This window comes from Mustela erminea, chromosome 15, assembly GCF_009829155.1.
Source record: "Mustela erminea isolate mMusErm1 chromosome 15, mMusErm1.Pri, whole genome shotgun sequence".
Classification (NCBI taxonomy): Eukaryota; Metazoa; Chordata; class Mammalia; order Carnivora; family Mustelidae; genus Mustela; species Mustela erminea.
Genome location: NC_045628.1, coordinates 73,792,046 through 73,810,097, shown reverse-complemented (window position 1 = coordinate 73,810,097; position 18,052 = coordinate 73,792,046).

Sequence of the window (18,052 nt, the reverse complement as noted above, 5' to 3'; positions counted from 1 at the left end):
GCTCTAGGATCACAATGGAGAATTCTTTGTAACTTGCTTTCTTCATGTACTATATCATGGACATTTACATACTATTAAATGTTCTGTAACAAAATCCCCACATAATATTTCACTGCATATTTACACTATAATTTATCTTAAAAACTCTCTTGGTTATTTTGGTTACCTGCTGTTTTCACACTTTTTTAAAGATTTATTTATTTGAAAGACAGAAAGCGTGAGCATGTGAGTGGGCGGGGGTGGGGGTGAGGGGGAAGAGGTAAAGGGTGAGAGACAATCTCAAGCAGGCTTCCTGCTGAGGTGGGGGCTCCATCCCACGACCCTGAGAGCGTGACCTGAGCTGAAACCAACAGTGGATGCTCAAATGACTGAGCCACCCAGGTGCCCCTGCTGTTTTCACACTTTTGGTTAAGTTTTAGAAGAGATTAAATGAAGTAAGAGAAGTAAGATGACTTGGCTAAGATTAGACATTAAGGCGATAATTCTGAGATATGTTGGTCAAAGTGGGTAGGTGGGGAGTGAGACTTTAACTTTTTTTTTTTAAGATTATATTAATTAATTTGACAGACAGAGATCACAAGTAGGCAGAGAGGCAGGCAGAGAGAGAGGGCAGGCTCCCTGCTGAGCAGAGAGCTCGATGTGGGGCTCGATCCCAGGACCCTGAGATCGTGACCTAAGCCGAAGGCAGAGGCTTAACCCACTGATCCACCCAAGCGCCCCAGACTTTAACTTTTTCAATGAAAAGTGTTATTTTGAGGAAAGCAAAAGAAAAATAATAACCATCTCCAGAGCAATTCCCAACTCTTCCTCTCCGTCCATCCGTCCATCCTTCCCTCCTTCGTCCCTCCATCCTCCTTTCTGTTTCTTTAGTTGTATATACATCTGTATCCCCCCCTTTTTTCTAAAGATTTTATTTATTTGAAAGAGAGAGAGTAGGCAGAGAGGCAGGCAGAGAGAGAGGAGGAAGCAGGCTCCCCGCTGAGCAGAGAGCCCCATGCGGGACTCGATCCCAGGACCCTGAGATCATGACCGGAGCCAAAGGCAGAGGCTTAACCCACTGAGCCACCCAGGCGCCCCTGTATCCCCCATTTTATAAACAATACTGTGATGACCTAATAGCTAAACTCTGGTACACATTTAAGGGCTCAATACTACTTCTTCAGGCTAAATTTCTACTTGTGACACCTTTGATACAATGAGATAAACATTTGAATGCATTTTCTAAGTATTATCAAAGAACACTCTAACGATGTACCAAGCCATACTTCCACCAGTCCCCCAGAACTTTTCATTTAATATTTTTATTGTTTATGGGAGCCTTGTATTTTTTTGAATGTTTCCTTTTTATCTTGATTCAAATCTACTTATTAGTCTATAACACTGAAGGATTCTCTGATAAATGGACTCCAGTTTACTCATCCCTGGTCCTTTACAGAGCCCAGCACAGAGTTCAATAAATACTTGTTGAATAGCATTAAACTGTGGTCAAGATTGGTTAACAGAGGATTGACTATCTTGATTCTTCTGCTCAGAGGGTGCTCTTCTCACTCCGCGCTTTAACTGTAATTGATGTAAGGTGCTTTGTTTTGTTTTACAGATTTCTGCAATATATGATCTAAAGACTTCCTGATTCTCAGATCCCAAAGGCATTTTGAATCCACTAGAATGTAAAAAGGCAATTTATAAGAGTACTTTCTCTAAAAGCAAGTAGAGAAGAATTTTTTCATTGTCCTTTGTAACCAAAGGACCTTGTCCCAGCACCCGATAGGCATGACTCACAGGCCAGGGCCCAGCGGGAAGGTGGGCATGAGAGGATCCTGTTCTCTTCATCTCGGCTGTCACTACCTACTCCAGGCAGGCCAGCTGCTCCCTGTCTTTCATCAACTGTTGAGTTCCTTTCAGGTTTTTAATAACCTGTGGTGTGGTGAGATAAGCAAAGAGGGCAGAGGACATGGCTTGTTGTCCACCGATCACCTTCAAGGCTGCTGCCCACTGTGACAGCTTTGGTCTTCTTTTGTCGGTCAGCCCTGTCCTTTTCCTTTTTGTGACTCTTCAGGGCTGCTGGAGAATTTACATACAGCTTTTTCCCTTTGGTCTTTACCCACTGTGGATGGTTGGATTACCAGGGGATGGAGTATCTGTTTTAATCTAGAAAGAATTCTGCCTGTAATCTCCTGGCCATATTATTTGCTTGGATTAGATAAAATTTGAACCTTTCATTATTACTGTGTATTGTGATATTCCAGCTCAGAGAACACAGCCCGATCCACAATCTGGGCTCAGTAAATATGTTTAAAGAGGGTATAAAATTAGGGACTGAGTATTTGGGGCTCTTACTTCACATTTCAGCTCAGCAAAAAGACAGACAAAGAGAGCCCTGAGTTCTGTTCTGTCAAATTCAAATCCGCTTTTGACTCCCCACAGACCAAGAGTCACAACCCAGGTGGAAGGGGCAAAGAAGCTTCCTGTGGGCTGCAGGTTTGACCCACGAGAGAACATATCTGTCACCTCCCAAAACATGCCCATAGAGAGCTCCTTGCTAAGCTGATTTTTCTTCATGGACTTTCACTTTTCTGAGTATCTTTAATGCCTATAGATGCCAGGAATCTTCTGCAAGCTTCCACGTCCTGGTGTACAGATTCCTAGACACAGTTTTGGGAGTCTGAGAGTTCCCTATGATAATTCTGAGTTTTCTTTTAGATATATGATGGAAATAATCTCAGAATTTTTATAACCAACTATCATCTTTGTGTCTTTGTGTTGGCACCAAGCAGTCACCAATGTCAAAAAGACAACCCTATCAGTAAAACCTATCAGTAAAACTTCCTTTTCAGAAAAGTAACCAATGAAAGTCATTTTTACAAGAATCTATTTACTATATTAAGGGTTTTATTTGATGTGAAAACAGCAATTTGGGGCAAATAATGTGCTACTTCATCATTAAGTCAGAAAAGAGAGGAGACAGACCTGGTTCACAGATGGTGTTTTTATGCATAGCCAAGGCCAAATGATGTCACGGCACTCTAGGGAAAGACACTTTGCATGTGTTTATATAACCTTCGTTAAAGGCAAAGTGGAAGCAATAACAACAAACTTTGATTTACTATTTGAAATGGAGTGAATAAGCCATTTATTTACTGTTTTCCTTCCAGAGTCTGAATTTTTTTCATTATTTCCAAGACTGCAAATGAATTTCAGATATTTTCAGGTTCTAATTCCAGCAAAAATTGGATTGGATATCCATTTAAAGTAGATTTCAATAGTGCCCTAATACTAACCTTGTTTTCAAAAGACTACATACGTAATAGTATTACCATATTCTATTATTAACATTGTTTCAGTTACTTACTTCACCTAATTATTGTAAACCAGCAGAGTGTTTGTGGATATACAAATGGGATTATCAGCAAAATGACCTCAGAGGCTCTGACCATGTACGCTGGATATTTTCTGTTTACCCCTCAGATCTACTCTCCACCCTTCTTTGTGACATGGGAGGCTCACTGGCTTCTAGTCTGGGTTAGCCAATGGGAGACACCTGCCGGAGACAGAAGTGGAGGAGTCTGAACTCTTTTACTTCTGCCTGCCTTCTCGCTGGGCCACCTTGGCTTGGGATGCCCCTGCTGGAGAGCCTTTCCCATGCAGCTCCTCTGTGTGTGGTCCCAGAACAGTTCCCTCACCTTATCCCTTCAGGCACAGGGCTGGTGATAGCACCTTACAATTGCTAGTGTTGATGTACTACAGCAAGATTTCTTTTGGTTTCCCTAAACCCTACCAACTCCTTTGCTTTTTAAACTCTTCTCAATGACCCAGTTTGAATGTGGGATCCGAGACCTGTCAGAGCTCTGACACCCCTGGCAGAGTTGGCAGTGGGTTATTTGGAACCAGGTGCTCCCACCCCTCAGGAAGAGAGGTTTCAGGGGAGGGTAGTCTCCTTCTCTTAGAGCACAGCCCCATGATGTTGAAGCATCCACTTGTGTCCCATTCAAGCCAATGTCCCATGTGGGAGTAAACAGGGAGAGAAGTATGGATCTGCCTGTGATTTCCAGCCAGCGCCATGGGGCAGTCCTTGGTGTCTACCTGAGTCCTTTTGATCAACGTCTTGAGGTCATTAATAACATCTTGTACAATATACTTATGTGAGCAAGAATTTTAGGCAATAGGCTTATTGAAGTCAAAATGCAGATAGAGTCAAAATAGAGCCAGACCTCAGGTTCCACTTTTCTAGTATCAAACTTGTTGGCACCTAGATCACGGACATCCGGCCTCCAGAACTGTGAGAAAAAAAAATTGTTGTCTTAGCCACCAAGTCTGTGGTATTTTGTTGTGGTAACCCACCCAGAGTAATAGAGAAACGTGTAATCAGTTTTATGTTTGTATATGTTTAAGTAACATTACAGTGAAAATAATTTAAACTGATGGCCAGAGTCCAAGAGCAATGTTACCTGGGAAAGGGCTTTATGTTTTTCAGATTTAATGAACAGGGTTTTGGAGTGAAAATCTGAGAGTGCTGGAGACAGGATACCTGGATTTTAATGCTGGCTCTATAATTCACGATGTGATGCTGGACAAGCTGACTTCATTATGTCTCATTTTTCTCTTCTGTAAAATGGGTGTATTAATATTTCCAACCTTTTATGATTGTTGTGAGGAATAAATGAGATAATATAATGCATCCAAATACCTAACACAGTATACACAAACATACATACATTAAATTTGTGTCTTGTGTTTTAAAATTATTCATGCCATTTTGCTCCCAATTTTCCTAATTCTGACAAAATTTCCTACTCAAAAAAGTACTGATAGAGCCATGTATCTAACTGATAATCCTTTTCTGCTATTAGTAAATAGCTCTTATTGTTGAAAAAAAAATTAAGCAGAAACAAAGGGTGTAGGTCATTCTAAAATTCCTAGGCAAAGGGGATTTAGTAACATTGCCACTAAATAAGAAGTCCTGGAAAAAAAAAGAAAAAAGAGAGTGGGGGATATTCTGGGCAAAAAGCAGCTTGGGCTGCTGGATCTAACAAAGGTATAAATTATTTGCTTACACAGTTGCATGCTCCATTAGTATAGAAGAGGTACACTGGGTATTATTTAACTGATGATTTTCCAAGAACCCAAAGGATTAATTAAAAATTTAGATTTCTTTCCATATTAGGCAACAGAATCATGAAACTCTCTGAAAGCACAACATTTAAAGATGCATGCTTAGACTTTTTTGGGCACTTGGTATCTCTAAGGTATATACCCAAAGTTTCAATTTCCAATAGGGAAGAACATGAGACAGAACATGGAAACCATCCATCTAGGCAGGGATTTCTATATGCCTTCTGTAGTAGTTTCCTTTCATTGCTATTACAAATTACCACAATCTAGTGGTTACACAACCTAAATTTATTATCTTGTAGTCCTATAAGTCAGAAATCTGCAATAGACCTCAGCAGGTTAGTTGCCAAGGTGTCAATAAGGCTGCTTTTCTTCTGGAGTTTCTAGGAAAGAATCTATTTTTTTGTAGCTTCTGGAGGCTACCTGCATTCCTTGGGTCCTGGCTCCTTCTTCCATCTTTAGATTTTATTTATTTGACAGACAGAGATCACAAGTAGGCAGAGAGGCAGGCAGAGAGAGCGGAAGGGAAGCAGTCTCCCTGACGAGGAGAGAGCCAGATGTGGGGCTGCATCCTAGGACCCTGAGATCATGACCTGAGCTGAAGGCAGAGGTTTATTTTTTTTATTTTTTTATTTTTTTATTTTTTATAAACATATATTTTTATCCCCAGGGGTACAGGTCTGTGAATCACCAGGTTTACACACTTCACAGCACTCACCAAACCACATACCCTCCCCAATGTCCATAATCCCACCCCCTTCTCCCAAACCCCCTCCCCCCAGCAACCCTCAGTTTGTTTTGTGAGATTAAGAGTCACTTATAGTTTGTCTCCCTCCCAATCCCATCTTGTTTCATTGATTCTTCTCCTACCCACTTAAGCCCCCATGTTGCATCACCACTTCCTCATATCAGGGAGATCATATGATAGTTGTCTTTCTCAAGGCAGAGGTTTTAACCCACTGAACCACCCAGGTGTCCCCCTTCTTCCATCTTCAAAGACTGCAGCACATGATCTTTAAATCTCACTCTAACTCTGACCTTCCTGCTTCCCTCTATTTATAAGGACTTTTATGATTTCATTGGAATAACCTGAACAACCCAGGATATTGGGAAGCTATTCCCAATCTCAAAATCTTAAATTTGATCATACCTGCGTCCCTTTTCCCATGTAAGATAACATATTCACAGGTACCAAGGATTAGGGCATAGACATCTCTGGGGGGGCCATTACTCTGCCTACCACACCACCCTAGGCTCTGCTTTACCAAACTCGTCTGGGTGTGCTTCTCTTGAGTACTACTTTAGGCCACATGTATTTCACTAAACATGTGACCAGTGCTTTCTCTGCCAAATCAATTCCACAGGCATTTATGGACACCTAGAATGTAACTGGTACTGTTCTTAAATGTTTTTGGTGACAGCTGTATACATTTCTCCCTGTCATCACACAGAGGATTTGAAATCAACAGACTAGAGGCCCATTGACCGATCTGCAACACCTCCCCACCAGGGCTGTTTACACATGATCATCACTTCTGGGGGTTCTCACACTCTGTCACGGAAAGCAGAGCAACTTGGGAAAATGAACGACTCGAAGAAATGTTGGGCAACAATTTGAAGTAAGAACTGCTTGATGACAAAGCTGGAAGCCAGTCTCTCTCATCATGCCAGTGCTTCTTACCACTTTCAAATGATAAGATCTCTGCGTTGACACTTAAAATGCTCAGCATCTGCCAATTTTTGAGAATTTCCACAGTGGGTCCTTTAGAACCAAAGGCAAGGAAAACTAACCTAAGGAAGTCACAGCAAAATTTAAGTGACATTCTGACAAACAGTTTTAGGAGCCTGTGGAAAACTGAGTTCGTTGCTGCTTTTGAGAGGACTGTATTCCAAGAGTTGAATCCAATGGCATTTCCCCTAGATGGATTAGGATTTCAACAGGAATGTTCTGGATTTGGATTAGGATTAGGATTTGAACAGGATTAGAATTGGAACAGGAATGGATTAGGATTTGAACAGGAATGTTCTGCAAAGCATATGTGAATACAACTCTGCTTTTATAGCGTGTGTCATTCATGTCACACACCTTTAGTTCAAGACCAATGAATACATTTCCTTGGAAGGAAAACCTGGGGCCTCTGAAGAGGAAGATATGTAACTATTTTCAAATGATCCTATGTTAAGCTCTGCTATTTGCACTTTGGGAGAGCAGAGAACCAAATACGTTTTTGAAGAAACTGACAAGCTTACATGGGCAGTATGGCACCCCACTTCAGATCAAACAAGCCTGCAGAGAGGTAGAAAGGTCTAGTCCTTAGCAGTAGACAGGCAGACGGGGGAAGGACAGGGTATAAAACATGGCAACAACTCAAGAATCATTCCCTTGAGCTACCAGCTCTGGGTAAAATGAAGAAGCTGGAATCTCACAATGACTATGAGGAAAGAAGGGAGGGGACAGGATGGTGAACTGTGGTGGAACACAGAATCACCCCGAAAGAGAGTCTCGAGGGGGAAACACTAAGAATAGGCCCAAGGCCTGGTGTATCAGTACTGACTGCTGGGGAACCAAAGCTTTATTGGTTTACCGAGATCATGTTAAGTGTTTTCCAATTCTACTCTGTGCCAACATATGAGATAGGCAGTGTTCCTTCCAGTCCTTGGGGTAGAGTGGGGTTTCTACTTCACACTACACTGAGGGTATGGCTCTTTGTGGCCCCATCTTTATTTGGGGAGGTCTCTTATTAGATCTCCCAGACTGGGCCCTGGCCATGTGCCTTCTGTGCCCTTCACCCAGGATGCGCCATGACAGCTCACTTCAAGCTAATACCTTCAACAAGAAACAAGCCTTCCCCATTCTACCTACTTCTTTGGTTCCCATCTCAGTTTTGTTGTTCCCTTGTGTATCCTTATTTCCAGTTAAGCTTTTTAAGAAGATTTCTAAATATTGTATCCCTTCTTTTTTGTTTTCAGCAGTAGGTTTGATATTGGTCTACCACATTTTTGAAAACAGAAGACCTCATTTTACTAAATACTTAAAAAGACCTTAAATAAACACAAATAGATTTATATTATTCTAAAATGTAAAAAGTATACTGTTGCTGTAACTCACTTTGTAGTTTTATAATTGTTAGTCTTTCTTGTGTGACAACAGCATTGACAGAACCAGAGGAGGCAGACGGCCATCATGGGCTTGCTGAACTTACATGGTGTCAGAAATTCAGGACTGAGAGAGCTGATTACTTATCTCTCACAGATTCAAGATTGAGGCACAAGGATTCTGTGAGATGCGGGTAACATTCTGAGAATGCACTTAGTCATGCCTCCTGTGTCAATGATGAACCCCAAATAAGACAGATATACTGCTCAGATAAGTTTCACCCCCAGTGTAACTTGTGTTTGTTTAAGCCTCATTCAATTTTACTATAACCTTTCATCTTTCTTTCTTTCTTTTTTTTTTAAAAGATTTTATTTATTTATTTGACAGAGAGAGATCACAAGTAGGCAGAGAGGCAGGCAGAGAGGGAGGAGGAAGCAGGCTCCCTGCTGAGCAGAGAGCCCGATGCGGGACTCGATCCCAGGACCCTGAGATCATGACCTGAGCTGAAGGCAGCAGCTTAACACACTGAGCCACCCAGGCGCCCCCCTTTCATCTTTCTTATCTCTTGATTTGGCTAGACAAAATTCTGTAATCTGCACTCAGATTTCAACTACTCTTTTTGACATGTAATTAGAAGAAATGATTTCTGTATATCCTATTGAGTATTAGCCCTCTTCATATTTTATGTCATTACATTTCCAAGCCAGATGAAGGGAAAATATTCACAAAACATGTATCTGACAAATTACTTATATCCACAATATATGAAAACTACTATAAATCAATAAGAGAAACAATTCAATTTATAAGTGGGCAAAAGGCATGCACAAACACGTCCTAAAGAATATATATGAATAGCTAATAAGCACATAAAAAGACACTCAATGTAATTAGTAATCAGTGTTAAACTCTCAAGTCAGAGACTGTGAAAACTCTGCGATTTTATTCTCTTTGCAAACTAAGAAGTAAGCTTGTCACAGTTCCATGGATACTGGCAGAAAAACATGAGGCATCTGGGTCAGAAAAATGATTACTTTTAGCAGTAGTTGTAGCCAGAGTAACACTTTGTCTCTGTTCCCTGAGCCTCAGCTCTCCCAGGACCATGTGCTCAAAGTCACATGTTTCCTACATGTAGAGTGGGAGGCATTCCTGGAGTAGAACTCAGAGAAAAGGAAGCTTCTTGTCGTCTTATTCAAGGGCTACTAGAAAACTTGCTCATCTCTCTTCCATGGAGAGCCATTCTCTTATTACCCTGGATTATAAGCAAATCTGCTCTTGGGAGAGGAGGGAGACCTCTGTTGACTCTACTGTAATAGTAATGTAATAAAAGGAATCTAAATGAATCTGCTCCAGGAGAAGTTACTGTATCTCTGCCACGCTCTTTGTTTGTACAAATATTCTTGCAAGGATTGCTCAGAGCAAACTGGCTATTAGTGCCTACACATTTAACAATGTAAGATTCAAAAGGAATTGGCTCACAAAAAAATTTGGGGTCACTGATCAAATAGGTTGGAGCAGCACATCAAGTGCACCTATTTTGGGTCCCAGGAGAAGCCAGATGCAACAATTTATTCCTTACCTTAGAAGGCATATCTTGACATGCTTCCATATCACTAGACCCTTAGAAACATCACTGAGGTGGGAGGCCCTTGAAAATGTCTAAGATTTACTTTCCACCTTCTGACATGCAAAGGTTTTACCAATATATCCAGGATAGTTGATATCGCCAGGCACAATCAACATAATGTCATGAATGTAATGGGCCAGCATGATGTCTTGTGGAGGGGAAAGGTGATCAAAGTCTCTGCGGTGCCACTCTGACCTAGAGATGGAGAGTTGATATAACCCTGAGAGAGGACAGTGCAGGTAAACTGCTGGCCTTGACAGATAAAAACAAACTTCTTGTTCTTCTAACGAAAGCATTTGCTAGATGAATAGTTGCATACTAGGTACCAGGGTGTATGTTAATCTGCTCAAGCAATAAAATCACATGTGGAATAGCAGTTAGAATTAGAGTGACCACCTGTTAATCCATGGTCATCCTTCAAGATCTATCTGTCTACAATACAGGCCAAATAGGCAAGCTGATATGGAGGTGGTGGAAATCTGAATCTTTTGAGTATAATGGTATTAATCCCGGCAGACCCTTCAGAAGCGCAGTATTATCAGTATTGTTTTTGATCTAGTCTTTTCATAGGTAGAGGCAATTTGAGTGACTTCCATTCGGTCTTTCCTATCTTAATAATGCCCACTCTGTGGACCAGGTAACCAATGGTTGATTTTTCTAGTTCCTAAGTAGGTCTATTCCAATGATGCAGTCTGGAACTGGGAGGGGTTGAAGACCTACTGAGTCCAGTGTGAGACTGATCTGAACTAAATCTATTGATCACCTGCCCTCCAAAAGCCCCTGTTCTGATTGATGGATGGTAATAGCATTTTGGGTCTCTAGGAATTAGCATCAGTTCAAGGCAAGTGTCAAGTAATCCCTGAGAAATCTCATTTCCCTTTCCCCAGCTCACAGTCGCCATAGGTCTCTTTGGGGGAAGACTGAAAAAAAGGACAGATTATCGGCAGTTCGGTGGGTTGCTTCCTTAAGGGCGGTCATCCTTCCGCCTTCATCCAAGGTCTGGGTTGGAAGACTGGAAATTAACTTAATAACTATTTTAGTGATTCAAGTCAGACTTCTATTTACTAGACCTAAAATTATTTTACTTACACAAATCAGGTAAGAATTTAGTAGGCTGCCCATCTTTTTCTTTTCTAGAGACACTGAGATCAACTAGAAAATGCCGTAGGTCTTGGCCAATTAGACTATTTTGATTATTGTTGTGGCCCCCTATTACACTAACCATGATCCTATGGCCCCTGCCACTGAGATCCCAAAATTTACATCACATTTAGATATCTCAGTTTAGTGGTAGCAGTTTCCCCTGTAATTGCTGACTTACAGAGAAGGGCAACCATAGAGATAGTCAAGGATGCTGGGGCTCCCCTCCCAAATCTTTTTCTCAAAATCATGGTAAAAACTGTGTTCTCTTGTCTCTCCCAACTCTCCCAAGGTGGGTGAACAGGATTTATACCCACATTAACAATTTAATGTCCTTAAATCTTTGAATATCTCCTTCTATAACATACCAAGGTGGTTCTGGCATTTGGCTACTTTGGTTCCATATTTCAGTCAACCAACCAAACGGAACTCTTCCTAACCCCACAAGCTGAAACACTAAATTCAGAATTCTGCTTTGTGAGCCACTTCTTAATAATTTTAGACTCATCCAACTTTATATTCCTTCGAACTTCATCTCACATTCTCAAGATCCATTCCCACACATATTCCCATTTCCTATCTATGTAAATTAGGAAGATCACACAGTTCTCTTGGACTATATTATACCTCCTCACATTTTGGACTCCAGGTAGGAAAAAAGTAGGTATAAGGGACTCCACTGGGACAACTGATGAAATGTGAATGTGAATAGTGGATTAGGTACTAGAGGTCTGTTATATTTTTGGAGTTTGACCTTTGTGCTGCAATTATTTGTGTTCCTGTTCCTAGGAAATACATATTTGGGCAAAAATAACCCATCAATTCTTTAAAACACAGCTAACAGCAAATTTCCCTTCCATGCTTTAATCATACCATAATTATGTAGCTCCTGAATTTTTTTCCAAAAAATTTTTTTCCAAAAAATTATGTTCCTTTTATTAACCTTTTAAAGATAACATTTAAAATGTTTCATCAGAAGCTTTACCAAGGAGAACTATCCAAAGCTGTTAAATAAGATGAAAAGATGACTATTTGAACTTTTCATGTCTTGCTAAGAGCATTTTCTAATAATCCAGTTGCAAGGTAACCTGACTCAGGGAATAGAAGTCTGACTTAGTTTTGTGCTTGATCAGGGCCCAGTCATTTTATAATTCTATCATGTTTCAAGTTAGCTGGTAGAAAAACGATAAGGTATGAGGATTTTTCTAGGCTGTCTGCTAGAGCAGATAACCTTAAGGGTTATGATCTTACTGCCCCATAGCACGTTAGCTGATTTTGGTTCTAAATCACCTGTACTGTTTGTTACTTCTTTCACTGGCTCATTTTCTCATTTTCTGTTTTCAAACAGTCTTTGTTTTATGCTAGTTCCTTCTGTAATGGGTTAACCAAAACTTTGACTCATCTATTTATGATTTTTAACTTCTATTTATATAATAATTACCTTTTTAATGTTATGTTTTGACAGTTAAAGTAGCCATAAATTAGGTAATTATAATACACTGTAAAAAAACTGAAGTATTTTCTGTGAGTTTTTCATAAACTTTATGAAGTTGAGGAATGAAATAAAAGGTATTCAAATTGGCCATTCAAATGAAGAAGTCATTCAAATTCAAATGAAGAAGTCAAACTCTCTCTCTTCATAGATGACATGATACTTTATATGGAAAACCCAAAAGACTCCACCCCCAAACTACTAGAACTCATACAGCAATTCAGTCATGTGGCAGGATACAAAATCAATGTGCAGAAATCAGTTGTTTCCTTATACACTAACAAGGAAAATATAGAAATGTAAATTAAGAGAATCAATTCCATTTACTATAGCACCAAGAACCACAAGATACCTGGGAATAAACCTAACCAAAGAGGTAAAGGATCTATATTCAAGGAACTACAGAACACTCATGAAAGAAATTGAAGAAGACACAAAAAGATGGAAGAGCATTCCATGCTCATGGATCAAAAGAATAAATATTGTTAAAATGTCTATACTGTCTAGAGCAATCTATACTTTCAATGCCATCCTGATTAAAATTTCACTGATATTTTTCAAAGAGCTGGAACAAACAATCCTAAAATTTGTATGGAACCAGAAGAGACCCAGAATTGCTAAGGAAATGTTGAAAAAGAAAATCAAAACTGGGGCATCACGTTGCCTGATTTCAGGCTTTACTACAAAGCTGTGATCACCAAGACAGCATGGTACTGGCACAAAAACATGCTAGTGGAACAAAATAGAGAGCCCAGATATGGACCCTCAACTCCATGGTCAAATAATTGTCAACAAAGCATGAAAAAATATACAGTGGAAAAAAGACAGTCTCTTCAATAAATGGTCCTGGGAAAATTGGTCAGCTATGTATAGAAGAATGAAACTTGACCATTCTCTTACACCATACACAAAAGTAAACTCAAAATGGATAGAAGACCTCAACATGTGGCAGGAAGCTATCAAAATCCTAGAGGAGAACATAGGCAACAGCAACTTTTCTGAAGACATGTCCCCAAAGGCAAAGGAAACAAAAGCAAAAACAAACTTTTGGGACTTCATCAAGATCAAAAGTTTCTTGCACAACAAAGGAAATAGTCAACAAAACAAAGAGACAACCCACAGAATGGGAGAAGATATTTGCAAAGGACACCACAGATAAAGGGCAGATATCTAAGATCTATAAAGTACTTCTCAAACTCAACATACACAAAACAGATAATCACGTGAAAAAAAATGGGCAGAAGACATGAACAGACCCTTCTCCAAAGAAGACACACAATTGGCTAACAGACACATGAAAAAAATTTCTTAATTATTAGCCATCAGGGAGATGAATATCAAAACTACATTGAGATACCACCTTACATCAGTCAGAATGGCCAAAATCAGCAAGACAGTAAACAAGTATTGGAGAGCGTGAAGAAAGGGGATCCCTCTTACACTGTTGGTGGGATTGCAAGCTGGTGCAGTCACTTTGGAAAACAGTGTGGAGATTCCTTAAGAAATTAAAAATTGAACTACTCTATGACCCTGCAATTGCATTACTAGGTATTTACCCCAAAGATACAGATGTACTGAAAAGAAGGGCCATCTGTACCCCAGTGTTCATAGGAGCAATGACCACAGTCGCCAAACTGGAAAGAGCCAAGGTGCCCTTCAATGGACGAATGGATAAAGAAGATATGGTCCATATATACAATGGAGTATTATGCCTCCATCAGAAAGGATGAATACCCAACTTTTGTATCAACATGGATGGGACTGGAAGGATTATACTGAGTGAAATAAGTCAAGCAGAGAGAGTCAAGTATCATATGGTTTCACTTACTTGTGGAGCATAACAAATAACATGGAGGATGTGGGGAGATGGAAAGGAGAAGTGAGTTGGGGGAAATTGGAGGGGGAGACAAACCATGAGAGACTGTGGACCTGAGAAACAAACTGAGGTAGGGGGTTGGGTGAGCCTGGTGGTGGGTATTAAGGAGGGCACCTGTTGCATGGAGCACAGGGTGTGGCACATAAACAATGAATTTTGGAACACATACACACAAATTAATTTAAAAAAAGAAAAAAATTAAAATAAAACTGCTAAATCACTCTTTTGATCTATTTAGATGAATACAAATACCATGGCAATTTAATACCTACCATCATTTTAAAAATACAGGAACAATCTATTCTTTAACAATCAGAAGTTTTAAATCATTCTCTTTTCTCCTTAAATTCATGCCCAGAATTCTCCAAAGCCATTTCTTAATAATTCACCATACCTCTTGGCAAAAGTTGTGTGTGTGCATATCTATATATATATTATATATATATATATATAATGTAATGTATATATGAAAGTATATATATGCAAAAATATATTTTTAAATTTACATACATATAAAGTTATTGTTTTAAATTTTTTTCCCTGACTGAGGCTTTAAATTTTAAAAAACCACCGTCAATTTATCATTATAATCATTATAAAAACAGTAGCTATGTATTAGATTTTTAAGGTAATTATTAAATAGAAGAAACTTTCATGGGAATGCAACTCAGTAAGATTGGTGGAGTAGGTTTATGTGATTTTATATATTCATGGATGAACATTATTGCTATTTTAATTTTTATTGATCAGCAAGTAGATGGAAATAGAGGGGATGTTATAGTATTATCATTTAATTCTTTGAAGAGACTGTCTTTTTTCCACTGTGTATTTTTTCCTATTTTGTCGAAGATTATTTGCCCATAGAGTTGAGGGTTCATATCTGGGCTCTCTACTCTGTTCCACTGGTCTATGTGTCTGTTTTTAATGCCAGTACCATGCTGTCTTGGTGATCACAGCTTTGTAGTAAAGCTTGAAATCAGGTAACGTGATGCCCCCAGTTTTATTTTTGTTTTTCAACATTTCCTTAGCAATTCGGGGTCTCTTCTGATTCCATACAAATTTTAGGATTGTTTGCTCCAGCACTTTGAAAAATACCAGTGGAATTTAGATTGGAATGGCATTAAAAGTATAGATTGCTCTAGGTAGTAGAGACATTTTAACAATGTTTATTCTTCCCATCCAAGAGCATGGAATGGTCTTTCATCTTTTTTTGTCTTCTTCAATTTCTTTCATGAGTGTTCGTAGTTCTTCGAGTACAGATCCTTTACCTCTTTGGTTAGGTTTATTCCCAGGTATCTTAAGGTTCTTGGTGCTATAGTAAATGGAATCAATTCTCTAATTTCCCTTTCTGTATTTTCATTGTTAATGTATAAGAAAGCCACTGATTTCTGTACATTGACTTTGTATCCTGCCACATGACTAAATTGCTGTATATTGCTAGTAGTTTGGGGGTGGAGTCTTTTGGGTTTTCCATATAAAGAATCATGTAATCTGCGAAGAGAGAGAGTTTGACTTCTTCATTGTCAGTTTGGATACCTTTTATTTCTCTTTGTTGTCGGATTGCTGTTGCTAGGACTTCTAATACTATGTTGAACAAGAGTGGTGAGAGTGGATTTAATTCGTTGAAATCCTGAGTTGCATTCCAAAAATTACATAGTAATTTATTTTTCCAAGATGTTTAGTGACCCACCAGCTAATAATAATTCCATTATGTCATCTTTCAATTTTGCTGACAGCAAAGAGCTAGAAACCACCTCACCCATATAAGACTTTTACTTAGTCATTTCCTAATGCTGACACCAAGATTTTGAGTGGATTCTTTGTTTTGTACATGGAGGTTTACCTACCCAGAGCAACATATAGTGAAATTGAGAGATGGGCCTTCCTTTCTTAGCATGAAAGGGGTGATGGGGAAGGAGAACTGGCAGTGTCAAGTTCAAGGTACACAGGCAAGTGAAGATCTGGAACCTGATTCAGTTAAACATCATAACCACTTAAAGAGTTTGAAGGCTACTCTAGATAATTTAGCTCATGACTTTGTGATGCTACAAAGTAGACTCCCTTAGGCACCAATGCCAACCCTTCGATGGGTTTAAATGACTTCCCAGTACAGGTGCACAAACATACCTGCTAATATAGTTCAAAAGAGAAATTCACAACCTGAAGAAAATACAACCTAGAAATGTATTTCAAAATTTGACAATTTTTTTTTTGAGGGGAAAAGCAATTTAAGAAAGATGAAAAATATCACCCATCATCATAAGCTAATGGTGATATTTTATTCTGACATATTAATGCAGAAAGTTGCACTCACTGATGCACTTGCTTGGAATTGAGTTGCAGATATATCCTCTCATGTCCCTAGTGATATGAAGAAAGGCAGTCAACCAAAGAAAGTTAGCAGAATACACCAGTGTTTGAATAATCTAATCAGAGATATTATTTGCAAGATGATCAGTTCAAACAACACAAGGGCGGAAAATAAGCTTTTAAGGAATTAATACTTCAATTTCAGTAAGTTACCAGTCTGTAACCCCCTTCTTCAAAAATATAAAAGATACAGGCTTTTATATTCTCCTGTCACAATCCATTTCCAAATCTACCACCTCACTTAAAAGTCAAGGTTAATTTAATTGGTAAAAAGCAACTATATTTAAAAAACACACACACAACATATAAAGCTCCCTAAATTCATCCTAAAGCATGCTAAGTTAATTTGTAGACCTGCCCTTGCTAATTGAGGTAATATGTATATTCCAATATTTCAGATTATAAGGTTTACCTGCCCACTGATTTTATCAAGTGTATTTTAATACAAGAAGATTAATAGCTTTCTCAGTCTGGAATAGGATTTATTGCCAACCAGATACAGCAGCCTTCATTCATGAGGAGTTAATGGTCCATATACTCTCACTTACTTCCTTCTCTTATCGTGATCCCTGGTCATATCAGTCCAGCCAAGAGAGAAAAATGAGGCAATCACCCCCCCGTGGCTTCTGTGTTTGGGACAGATGAGCAGTGAAAATGCAGGGAGCCTCGTGATGGCTTCCCATGCCTTTGGCAGTGGTGACACAGAGCCATAACCATGGCTGGAAGTCCATATTGGAACACGCCACTCATCCTTACCTCTGACCTAGGGAGCAAGTAAGGAGGGAGGTGAGGTTTAACTTTTCACGTCTGTAGAAATGGGTTCATAGGGAGAGGAACACAGGTTGTTCTCATAATTCTTGTCTTTTGCCACTTCCAGAAGGGACTAGCAAGAGAAATGGTCCATTATATACAACCTTGTATTCTCCTAGTTAAGTAAATGGCTTGGCCTAGGACAAGGATGGAGGATAAGAAAAGAAAACCACAACCAATTTGCCCCCCAACATTTTTCCAAATGCTTTTGAAATTCAATGTTTAAAAGAAGGGCTCAAGCGAGGAAAGGGAAGGTTTCTTTTTTCCCTCAAATACTTTTTTTTTTGTTTCATTTAGCACTCTGAATCTGACTCAGAAGGACAGAAGAAGTAATGTGAGAAGAGCAGAAGCAGCTGAGTATACAACTTCAACTTGAAGAATGCCTTCCTCTATATAGTTCACAGATTCTTATTTTCATCCTTCTTCAATTGAGAGCCTTAGGTCCCCAACTCTCAATGATCACAAGGATTTCCTGAGTGGCTCTGAAATTATACAGATCCCTGAGCTCTGTCCCTGGAGACTCTATGACAA